At 30.8% G+C, this 12,898-nt stretch overlaps 1 long non-coding RNA gene across 1 annotated transcript; it reads right to left on the bottom strand.

The window, feature by feature from the left end:
* Window positions 1–6,114: 6,114 nt before the first annotated feature.
* LOC112512662 lies at window positions 6,115–7,917 on the bottom strand. The gene is made up of 2 exons (XR_003069241.1): window positions 7,781–7,917; window positions 6,115–6,501 (listed from the first exon to the last, which is right to left on the bottom strand). It is a non-coding gene; the product is annotated as an uncharacterized LOC112512662 (long non-coding RNA).
* Between the last annotated feature and the right edge of the window lie 4,981 nt (window positions 7,918–12,898).

Raw genomic sequence — 12,898 nt, 5'->3', positions numbered from 1 at the left:
ACCATCGGCGCTTGTAAAATTATATAGATTTAATCCCTCTTTTGAAATTGTAAGTACGAAACTAATCGTTTTGACAAACTACAAGGACCAAATTTGTGGTTTACTTTTTTGATTATTACAAAATTATTATATTATTAAAACATTTCATTATTTAATAAAATATTATTTCTTTTTTTAAATATTTAATTTCAAGTTTTTTTATTAGTAAAAATATAATAAAGATTATTTATATCCCATGATAATAATTTTTTATTTTTTTTTCTAAATTTGAATATTTCACTTTTTTCTCCTACTTCTTCAATTTTGGAAAAACATTCCCAAAAATATACTGAAACAAAAACTTGCTCAAAATCTTCGTTTTCTTATTTTAAAAGATCTTCAGTTAATACACAAAATCATGAACCAGATTTTTTTTTTGAAAAGCAGTAAAAATCAAGTTTTATGTTTTTTTTATTAAAAATGAAATATTTGATATTAAAAATATTACTCCATCTATCCCAAAAATAAATATCTGCATTTCTATTTTTGGTTTATTGAAAATAAGTGTCCGTCTTCAAAAGTGAATATTATTTTTTAATTATTTCATTAATTATAAGATCGAAAAGTTTTCCTCTCTATTAGCAAGAATAAAACTGTCTTTTAATTAATTAAAAAAATACAATAATTACACATTCTTAAAATTATTTATCATTTTTAATTTACATATTTATTTTTGAAAAAAAAAAGTACAATAAAATAAAAAAATATATATATTATAATAATAATAATAATAATATTTATCATTTTTAATTTACATATTTATTTTTGAAAAAAAAAAGTACAATAAAATAAAAAAATATATATATTATAATAATAATAATAATAATAATATAGATACAAAATTAGAGTATCTAATGGTAAAAAAAAGGGTATAAAAGTTTCGACAAAAATGGAAGTTGTATGATGGTAAAAAGGCAAGAGAGAAGGTGAAGGGTATAAAGGTTTCCACATGGGGAACCACTCAATCATCCTATTCCTTTCAATCAAGTGCATATGTCATGCACCTCCACTTTTACCCCTCTACCTCTACCTCTCCCTACCCAATTTTTGGTAAACTTTGAAACATATATTATGTAAGGATTGTTTGACTGTTGTTGAATGGTTTTGTATAGAAAGATTAAGAGATTTTTATGATATAGTGCAAAATAAAATATAGTTGTTTGGTAATTATGTACAACAAAATTATGACGTTGAATGGTTAATGAAGACCTATGATACAAAATCGTTTAGAGGGTTTTAGAATTATTAAAAGGCGAATTTTTTTTTTGCCAAACAAGATTCACATAAACAAACAACCCTTTGGTTTTTTTTTTTTTTTGGAACATCTCGCACCCAATACTAAAACATAAAAATTGAGGTGTTTTCATTTTCAACCTAACATTAAAACACTAAAAATTAGAGGTAAAAAATGTTGTCTTCTATATTTGAAGGTCAATAAAGTAGATATCTATAAATTAAATATTAATATTTTATCCAACTTTTATAATTATATATAGATTAATATTTTAATACAATAAAGGGATGTTTGGTAACAGGTATTAAACAGTAATTAATGAAAAAAAAAATAAAAAAATAAAAACTGTTTTTATTCATCTGACTAAACCAAACACCCCCTAAATAATAACTACATATGTTATTTTTAGCGGATCTGATACGGCAAATCTAAGTCTTTTTATGTATTATTTAAAATGTATTTTAATGCTAAATTACAAAAATAATAATTATAAAGAACATGTATAATGATTTTGTGCAATAATTTTTTTTCCCCCGAATATCAGACCGAGGCCGATAACCGAGCCTAGATTTGTCCTAAGACTTTTGGTAGCGATCAAGATAAGGACCAATTTGACACATACCCGGTCCAGCCCTGACCATCATTAATTTTCATTTTACAAGTGAGCCAGGGCTTGACCACATACTAACGAGCCTATAAAGTAATTTTCTTTTTTAGTTTATGTAAAACAAATGATTAAATATGAAACGTTTGTGACAACCAATTATTTATAACCAAAGACGAATTGTAACAACCAAATTAAACATTAATACGTGTCAGCTGATAATAAGATGCAAAACGATCTTAATTACAAATAGTATCCAAATCATAGATGCATGTGAACTAACAAGAAAAGCTTATAAAAACAAGAGTTACATAAAGCTATTTTCCGGGTTATTATCGTAATTAACCACATAAATCACTTTTAAATTTTTGTCACAGAACAATCAAGAAATTGTAAGTGAATATCAATGGACATTTTTTCTTGGGTTGTCATAGGCTATGAATGTTTTTTGTGGTGCCACAAGCTGCAACTTTGGTTTGCTTTTTGTGCGTCGATGCATGTCCTTGAGGTGTCGCAAGTTGCGGTATCTAAATCTATTTTTGCGGAGGACCCACTTTTCATCTCGATGCATCAGGAAATGACGGAAACTCTAAGGAAAAGTGTCTTGCGACATTGACTTATGATTTCTTGACTATTTTGTGAATAGAAAATTTGGAGGGGGCTAAAAGGTAAAACGCTTTTCGCCATATGGTTGTTTTTGATAATAGGGAAGGGATCAAATGCAAACCAAATAATTTGTACAAACCAGACAAACGTCATTCAACCAAACATTTTCCTTTTTCGTTTCTTTAATTATGAGGGTTGATTAGTCATTTTTTTTTGTGGAGGGCGTTAATTATGGACATTATCATCTTCATTGTATTAATTTAAAAAAAAAAACAAATTTCGTCAAAATAACAAGTGCATGAAACCATTTTATTTTTTTACATAGAAACAAAAATACATGAAACAATTTCATCGTATCAGACAATTTCATTTAACAATTTCATTAAATTAAATATTGACAGTTTATACAAATGACATGGTTTGCATTTGATCATTCGCCAACCATAATAACCCCATTCTTCCAATAAAACGGTAAAACTTCGGTTTCCCAAGACAAATAAAAAACACCCAAACCTTTATTAAGAAAGTACCAAGTATAATGTTTTATTAATTATAAAAAGATAGACAAATCGAGCAGATCTATCTGATTTTTTTACTTGGATTACTCATGTCCACCTATTAATCTTAACGAGCAAAATCCCGCCCACCCATTAGAAAGGTTGTTTAAGCCTGTGAGTCTGACAAGTCATGTTCAACAAACCGTTCTATTCATGAACAGATACTTGGTTGGTACTGAATGAAAATAAAAATCATCAGCGATATCTTAAATACAATAAGACAAACCAGTATAGGTAGAGATTAACCTAACAGAAGGTCTGAAATTCAAACTTCATCAATAAAAAACTATACTTAAATATTTGTTGTATATTTAAAAAGAAACAGACCACTACAATGTAACAAGGAAATGACATTTCAACAAATTCAATTCAATTCTATTCTATAGCCTTTGTAAAAGTCATGACCAAAAAGTGTCACCCCCACCATTATTATTATTAAAAAATAATATGACCATCAATAACAGAAAAAAAGGGGGCCTTTGCCATAATAAAAGCTTTGGACTTGATGCTGATTTCTCAACCTAAATCTTAAATCACATAAGGGGTTGCTTACTTTATTTTTCATTTAACTTCTGTATTGATTAAGGGTTAGAGGCTGTTTACCAAACGCTTACTTCGGTAAGTGAATACAATTACTTTATCGGATGAATGTTGTAAGGACCAAAAATCTTATCCGGTAAGAGCGAGACAAGGACCAAGAATTTTACCCGGTAAGTGAGAACAATGACTCTTACCACGGTAAGCACATACCGGGTAAGTTGTTGCATGGGATCACGGGCAGACCTAATGTGGTGGTATGGGTGGCACGTGCCACCGTATTATTTCGCGGCCGAAGGGTAAAAAATTTAGGTTTGTTAACGGTGCTACCGTATCGTTTTAGAAGGTGCTACCGTATTTCCCTGAAATCCAAATGGTGCAACTAAAACCCAAACAAAACAAAGCCCAAATAACCAAAACCATACTTTTTGTAATTATTTTTGGGTATATATTGACCGTTTTCAAAAGATGAAGACGCGTCGGGTACAAGTTTAGGAGTTGTTTATCGGTACTTAGGGCTGTAAACGAACCGAACGAACATGAACAGAGTCTTGTTCATGTTCGTTCGTTTAACTTAACTGAACAAACGAACGAACACGAACGGTAAACGAACGAAAATCTTTGTGTTCGTGTTCGTTCGTTTAGAAATAAGGTGTGTTCGTGTTCATTTATGTTCGTTCGTAAACATGCTAAACGAACGTAAATGAACGAACATAAACGAACGGGCTAAACAAACATAAACGAACATAAATAAATATTATTTGAATTCAAAGTAAATAAATATAATATAATATATTAAACTTAATATATAAACGAACATAAACAAACAAATATAAACGAACATAAACGAACGGTAAATGAACGAACGAGACTCTTGTTCATATTCGTTCGTTTAACTAAACGAACAAAAAAATAGTTCATGTTCGTTCATTTATTAAATAAACGAACTTCCCGTCGAACGGTTCGCTGAACGTTCGGTTCGTTTACAGCCCTATCGGTACTATAAAAACCATAGTTTTTGTAATTATCTTTAGATGTATATTATACTATATTAATTATATGGTGCCACCGTTTGAAAAATTTTCTGGGTCCATCCCTGCATGGGATACCGTTTTGGTGGACTAAAATCTTACCCGATGAGTAAATGATAGTGTTAAATGTTACTAGTAAGCGCTTACAAGGTAAATGTTTGGTAAATGGGCTCTTAGTTTGGTTGGTATCTTATTAAATCTTGTATGAATAAAATTGTCTGTATGAACAAGTCTGTCTATGTAGATTAGAAAGGTTTTTATTTATGATGGTTTTTTCATAGACAAATGAGCATGTTTTTTAGTGGGAAGAGCAAGTTTGGAAAAAGTTTGGTTTTTTAAATAAAGCTTCCCCTTAGAAGCTTACTGAATAAGCCATTTTCTATGTCATTAAGCCACCATCAAACAGTCATATATAACTGACCGTATAAGCTACGGTCTCAATAAGCTCACTAGGCTGCTAATAAACAGACCTTTAGTTGTTTAGACCAATGGGTTTACGGGAGGCAAAAAGAGGTTAAATTATTTTTGGTAATAATTTGTTTAAGGTGACACAACGAGAACAAATGAGGGGTCCTGACTTATTCCATTAATCCATAAAAACACTCGTGTATGGCTGAACGAATACGTCACACAAACTATTAAGCTCATTAAACTGTAAATAAACTATTAAGTTGTAGTAGCATTATACACCAAATGGAAGACTCTGCCATCATACTTTCCAGTTTCCATTCATATACATCTTCTCACATCAAAACAGAGATTTATGTCACTTCCATAAATGCATCAGCAGTAAGATAAATATACCTCAAATAACCAAACTAAACACACTCTATATATCTCACTCTGAAGGTACAGTCTCAAGAGGATGAGGTGTAATCGGACTTGTTCTTTACCCAGATATATCTCACTCAAAGAACATTTGTCTCGCGTGTTTTTATCCAAAAATGGCATCACTCGGTCATAACAGGGTTGTTTTCGTTAGCTATTGGCCTTTGACCTTTGACCTTGGACCTTTGCTCTTCGGTTTTTCTGAATAAATCAATAGACACAAAACTCGGAATAAAATACGAAAATGTAGAGCAATATGTACGTATGAACCCCAAATGAGGTAAGCCATTGAAGTAAAATTTTGATATAAAAAAACATAGAGGTTGCAGCAAACAAATAAAATCATTCAGTAGCAGATTATGGATATGTTCAAGTTATTCAAGCAAGTGGAAGACAAAATAAAATCTTGAAGAAAGGGTAGATTAATAGTAGACACAACTGGATGGGCTAGAACACGACAGGCAAGGGTGAGATAGATAGGTGGAAGAATTGTGGAAGGTTTTACTGCTTCAATTTAACATATACAATTTAGTAATTTACCAATCTTCCCCATGCATTTTTGTATCATTCAGTCCTGTCATGTCCCAGTCTAATGTCGTACCAAAAATGGGACAACAGGTTTTTGTCCTACCGTGCGTATCAAACGCACCCTACAGGCACCGGAAGGCACAAAGCGTCCAAGCTAATAGTTGTGGTCTAATTAAAGCAAGGCATATAAGAAACACAAATGCTTTCTAACATGCACTTGCATCAATGTGGAAGTGCTCACAACTATTTACTCCATGATGTAAAACATACATGTCTCTACTCTTTTGTTAGTGGTAAGGTTTGCGTACATCCAACCCCTAGGCACTACCTTTGTGTGAGAATTATTGGTATAGTTTAGTTCGGTTTGGATATGTAAAACATACAAAATATCGTCTTCATTAGCATCCATGCCAAAGGAACCACTGTCACGACATTGTTTGTATGGATGACAACCAACGCCAGTGTGCCACGTGCGCACGCCATTTGGGAATAGGGATTCACCAAAGAAGCCAATGTCCTAACTCCAAATATCAGCATCTGGTAACGGAAAAATCCAAGGTTGTGACAAAGAAAAACCATCAGAATTCAAAATGGAGCAGCATATAAGCATCTTGCACATCCTTCGGTTCCCTGAGTGGAAAACAAGCAATGAACCAGATGCAAAATTTCACCTATTCCATCTCTCATTTTTTATTCATGAGTCGCAAACCGGGAGTCTTCACAGAAACAACAACTCTACTCTTTGGGGTAGAGGCGGAGGAGGATGTAGAAAAGTTTTCAACTAATGGCACCATTTGACTACAAGAAAACAAATCTATAGAAATCTTTCAAAAATTGTTACAGATGTGTTGGTTTCCTTGCTCTTCCCCCAAAAGTACCCGTGTTCAAATCTTGCAATATCCTGGTGTTCGAAAAAAAATTAAAACACAGAAACTATAGAAAATTACACAAAATTTAAGCTAAAAAGTAACAAACGGGACTGAAATCTCCCTTTCGACAAAAGGGCAGCACGCTAACCATCTCTGCCATCAAGAACTTGTGCCATTATTGGCACCCAACAAAACAATACGTTGGCACCATCCTAAAACGTAACTGTTTCCATTACGACAGAATGATGAAGAGATGGCGCGTGCCATTGGATGCTCTTAATTGGGTCCGCCCCAGATAGAGGTTAAGTCTACATTCATCTTAGTATCTTACACTTCCGAAACCCTATCTCGGGCGGGCAAGTTTGGTATTTCTTATTCATGATCTACTTCTACTTTACATACCGAGTTCCTAAGACTATTTTCATTCAAATCCACATAATAGATGTGATCATCCATGAATCAACTACTCTAATCCAGAATTTAAGATCAATGTTAACTACAGAGTACAGAATTCCATACAAACCAATGAAAACATCATAATAACTAATTACCTTCATCTCACAAAAAAATTCACATAGTTTGATTTTGGGGTCAAATTCAAGACCTTCCAACTGCAAATTTGATATGCATTTCTTAATTCTTCCCAATTCAACAAGAATATGAATCTAATTGCAGCACTTATTCTAAAACTCGATATTTTCACCATTTTTTCTGGATAAGTTTATCAATTTCAAAATAGAAAGACAATCAATTGATGAGTTTGAAAGAAAAAAAACACCGTGAATCATCCAATAATCCGCACTTGTAAACCAAAAAACTGTGCTTGATAATAGAAAACAAACCAGCATATGAAGAAAAAAAATGATGTAGAAACCATAAACAATTGACTGACAGCAAAACCATAAAATAGAAAGCTTGATATCAATCTCCAGTGGTTCAAAAGATACCTTTTATCAGATGAGCCACCCTTCTGGCTCAGAGAGTAACGGAACAACGGCGAGTTGACGCCGTGAATCATCGTCGTTCCGACCGATGTATCGGAAAATTTTCACGAATTTCACAAAAATTAAAACCCTAAACTCACACAGATTCTTACGTGGCCGTAACAATATAACGGAAGTCATAAATCCGGGTCGGCTCAAATTTCGGGTCAGATATTTCCCCACTATCGGAGTTTGAATAAAAATGGAGAGCATTTTCCAACACATTTGTTATTTTAAGAAATTTCAAGATTTGAGAAAAGTTTTTTTTTTGAAGTATATATAATATTTATATACGACAAATACAACAAATAAATTCACACATCCTCTTCATCTTTGGTGAAGTTTGAACCTCTGATCTTCTAGGAGGTCAAAGACTACGATATCGCTAGATCAAAGACCCTTTGATAAAAGAAAAATAAAAAAATTTGTGCCAGTAAATGTAGCTGTATTTTCTAGTTACATATTTATGGGTTGTATTTGGTCAAAACCGAAAAACAATGAAATTGGAAATTATAAAACTATGAACATAATATATGTTTGTGTTTTTTTTTTTTAATTTGGAAAATATAAAACTGAAACAAGGTTGTTTTTAAATGTGACTTTTCTTTTAGAAATTATGGTTCGTTTGTTAAGCCTGAACATCATTCTATTATATCTCGCGTCAATGTTAAATCTCTCAGTATCCCTATCGTCTCTGGCAAAAATCAGTTGGCAAATATTTTAACTAAACCTCTTGTCGCAGCTAAATTGCATGTCTTATGCTCAAACCAGACTGTCTGTACCCTCCCACACAGCTCGTGTGGGAATGTTAAGCCCCTGACATCATTATGTTATAACAAATTCACACGCCACATGTACGATATATTGGTGGATATGATTTAGTCTTGCACCTTTCGTTTGACTATATTTAAATAATACATATACTTGTCGTTTCGGACCAAGGAAAATAAATTGAAATAATTATGATTTTAAATTGGACTGGATCGAACCAAACCAAGATCAAATATTTAAAAAGGACTTGACTCGAAACCGTAATGAATAACAATTTGATATAGTAATGAATTACTATTTATTGATGCATAGTACTTAAAATTTAAGATTATAAGTAAATTGTGCGTAAGTGTACAACTTATTAAAATTGCATGTTTGAATTCGTGTAACTAACTGTAGATAAATATAATCAAATACAGAATAACATTTCATTTTAAATATAAAAAATCTAAAATAAAATTAGGATAATTACTGAGATCTAACATAATATTTAATTATTATATTTATAAAAAGTGATATTATTAAACCAAAAATAAATTATTTTGTTAATAAACTTAAATTAAATCATAGTAATAAATATTGATTTAAATAAATAATATTAAAAACGAGAACATTTAAATGGTTAATTTGATACTAATATCGATATATTTTTTTTCAAATTTTTATGAATTTATTAAATTTTAAGAAATCATTATATATAGTAAGTTATGGTTTTCGTGGATTTGGTATTATGGGTTTTTTTTCCCCTTGACTTTTTCTTATTGCAAAAAAGTCCTTGTAGTATATAAGTTTTGCTTCGATTTTTTTTATTAACCTGGATATCCAGTTCGTTATGTCAGACGACTAATCCCTACTCCAACGACTGTCTATCCCGTTCCCTTAAGTGTTATCATGTGCACTTCACACAATTGCAAAAAATGTCTACTTAACCTTGTTTAAATTTGTCATTATTTATTTATTATTTTCCTTTTTCATATTTAATAACTTGATCGGACATTTCAGGTCAAGCATTTTTTGGTTTAACCGAACTTATCTATGGTTTTTATATTGGGATTTTTTGGGCCAAGTCTACCCTCAAATTTCAGCCTGGGTTTGGCTTTGAGGTTGAAAAATAGGTTAATCGGAAATTTCATGTCGGACGTTTTTGTGTTTTTTCAGGTTTAATTAGACTTATCTATAGTTTTTAGGTAAGGCTTTTCCAGGTCGGGCCAATTGTGCATTCAAAATTACAGCATGATCGGGCTTCAAGCCATGACCAGAGTAGACTTTTTTGTTTATCTCTAGAAAACACTAGCAGCCCCGACGGAGACGTTCCAATTTTTTTAGAAGCCCTGTTACATTCAAAACTTTTGATTACATTGCATAAATGAGACAACATAGAATATATGTTAAGAACAAAAATTGGCTAAAACAAAACATCTGAAATTAAACTCAAACCATTAATAATCTGAACCTAAAACCAAACACTTAATGGTTTGAACCTAAATAATTGCAGCTATAATTTTACAATGGTCGATAAAAAGACCATAAACACATATAAATTTGGGCCCCAACATTTCGAAAACCCAGTTCAAAATCTCACATTTAACATGCTAACGGACGACCCTAAGCCACGACACTATATTATGACAAGGAGAAACCCATAGAAGAGGAATAATACGAAAAAACTCAAAAAATACAGGGACTAAATCTGTAAAATTATAGTGATATGTATATATATAGAAAGGGTGAGGGGAAGGGGGCATGGTGGTAATTGTGATCTTGATGAGGTGGCAAGGCGCTCCACCAATGAAGCATTTCGTCGGTGGTTTTTTACACTTTGCACCCATCTGCTTCTCTTCTCTTGGTACCAACCAACCAACCACGGCCCAATTAATAATTGGCGTCTTTTGTCATCTTGGGTTGTGTGCTGTTCTTACATTACCCTACATTTATTCATTTCCTTTTTTATTCCTAAATTACCCCCTCTACCCACATCCTCTAATGACCATTTTACCCCCCTTTATTTTTTTTAATAAATATTTTATGGTTGTTGTTTATATGTGAATTTAAAACTAAATCTTAAAAGAACGTCGTGATTTTTGTCAAATTTTTATAATATATTCAAATTTATATTTTATTTAAAAATAAAAATATTATCGGTTTTTTAAAATTACATAAGATCAACTGAGATAAATAATAAAATAAAATATTAAAATCAAGATGTATCTCTATCTTTCTAGTTTGCTAAAAAAACACCAACTTTTTGTCCATTTTACACATTTTTTTAAAACATGAACATAAAAAAAAAACAAAAAATCAAACATATTGTCAAAGAAGAATGTTACCTAATAAAGTAAGTGAAAGTGATGACTCTTGTTTGTAAGCGCTTATCCAATAATCGTCCCTTAACGGGAATGTTCTTGGTAGAATAGATAAATTTTATATAATTTTAATTTTATGACAAATTATATTTTAATTAAAAATTTAAACATTTTATAAATGCAATTTCTTTAATTAGTATGAAAGTCCCTAATTGTTGTGTTATGGAGTTCATACTATTTTAGCATCTATCAATTTTTTCCCCTTTCAAAAGGAATGATTATTGATCTTCTAAACCATTTCTTTGGGTTTTCACTACAAACAAATTTCCCCTTTTTGCATTTATATATACATACATATATAGAGGTTGGTTATTATACAATCCATGACATTTGTGCAACCAATACAACTCAATCTCAACTGTCCATTTCATTTGATTAATATGTGATTTCGTAGAAGTTTTGATTGTTTCATAATATAAAGTATTGATCATAATTAATGAACCATATTCATATTCCATAAATATTCAAATCATAATAAATAAACTCTCATCATTTCCATAAATATCTCATTTTATTGGGTTGCATTGGTTGTATAAATGCACCAGGTTGTATTTGAAACAAACTCTCTCTCTCTCTATATATATATATGAAATTACTCATCATTTTGATCAAAAACCAGTATTTTATCTAATAACACTGATTAGTTTATGACGAAAATCTGATACTGTAATTTAAGATTTAAGAAGGCAAACTTTATGTAACTATTAAAATTGGGAAAAGTACAATAAAAACCAATGAACTTTCTTGTTTGGAATGATTAAGTCCTTGAACTTTTTTTTGGAACAAATAAGTCCTTGGACTTTCCAAAACATGTTAAATAAGTCCTTGAACATTCCAAAATATGTTAAATAAGTCCTTAGACAATTTTTGGAACAAATAAGTCCTTGGACATTCCAAAAAATGTTAAATAAGTCCTTGGACAATTTTTTTATTTAACATTTTTGGAACAAATAAGTTCTTGAACAATCCAAAACATGTTAAATAACTTTTTGAAAAAAATAAAGTGGTAAAATAGTGAAAAAAATCCCGAAAAAAACCCAATGAACATTCATATTTTGAACGATTAAGCCCCTAAATATTTTTTGAACCAAAAAGTATTTAGATTTATAAAATTAAACAAATATAAAAAAAAAGTACTTACATTTACAAAAAAATAATTACCATTTTAACTAGTTGTACAAGTCATGAGAATGTATCCAACATGTTCTATAAAAGTTTAAGAAGTTATTTAACATGTTTTGGATTCTTAGGACTTATTTGTTCCAAAAATTGTCCAAGAACTTATTTAACATTTTTTGGAATGTCTAAGGACTTATTTAACATATTTTAGAATGTCCAAGGACTTATTTGTGCTAAAAAATTGTCCAATGACTTATTTAACATGTTTTGGAAAGTTCAAGGACTTATTTGTTCCAAAAAAAAGTTCAAGGACTTAATCATTCCAAACAAGAAAGTTCATTGGTTTTTATTGTACTTTTCCCATTAAAATTTTACTCTGATTTGCTTGGAAGCAAGTTAGGCCCCAAAAGCTAGAGCACATTATTTCAATAAAAAATCCTAATAATTTTTTTTAATCTTTTTATTCAGGCAAGAAAATCGAGTTTATTTTGTATAGTTATATTTATACCAGTCAAATGTTTAATCAGTATAAAATAATTTTTTTTTAACTGAATTAAATATTCCAAATTACTATTAAAACCCTACACAATTGACATTGTCACATGAAAACAAAAGAAGAATGAATAGGAAAGATGATGCCAATGGCATCCACACAAATCTTGGTTGCAAATAAGAAACATGTACATGTGCAAGAAAAAACGTCACATTTTGGTGGGTTTTCTTGGTAAATAAGACCAAATCCAAGGGCAAATTGTGAACAATTGAACAAGAAAATTCAAATAAGACCATCAAGGGTAGTTTGGTAAATTACACAAAAAAAACCCAAGAC

Source organism: Cynara cardunculus, assembly GCF_001531365.2.
Source record: "Cynara cardunculus var. scolymus isolate 2C chromosome LG 5, CcrdV1, whole genome shotgun sequence".
Taxonomy (NCBI): Eukaryota; Viridiplantae; Streptophyta; class Magnoliopsida; order Asterales; family Asteraceae; genus Cynara; species Cynara cardunculus.
This window is presented reverse-complemented; position numbering and strand designations above follow the sequence as displayed.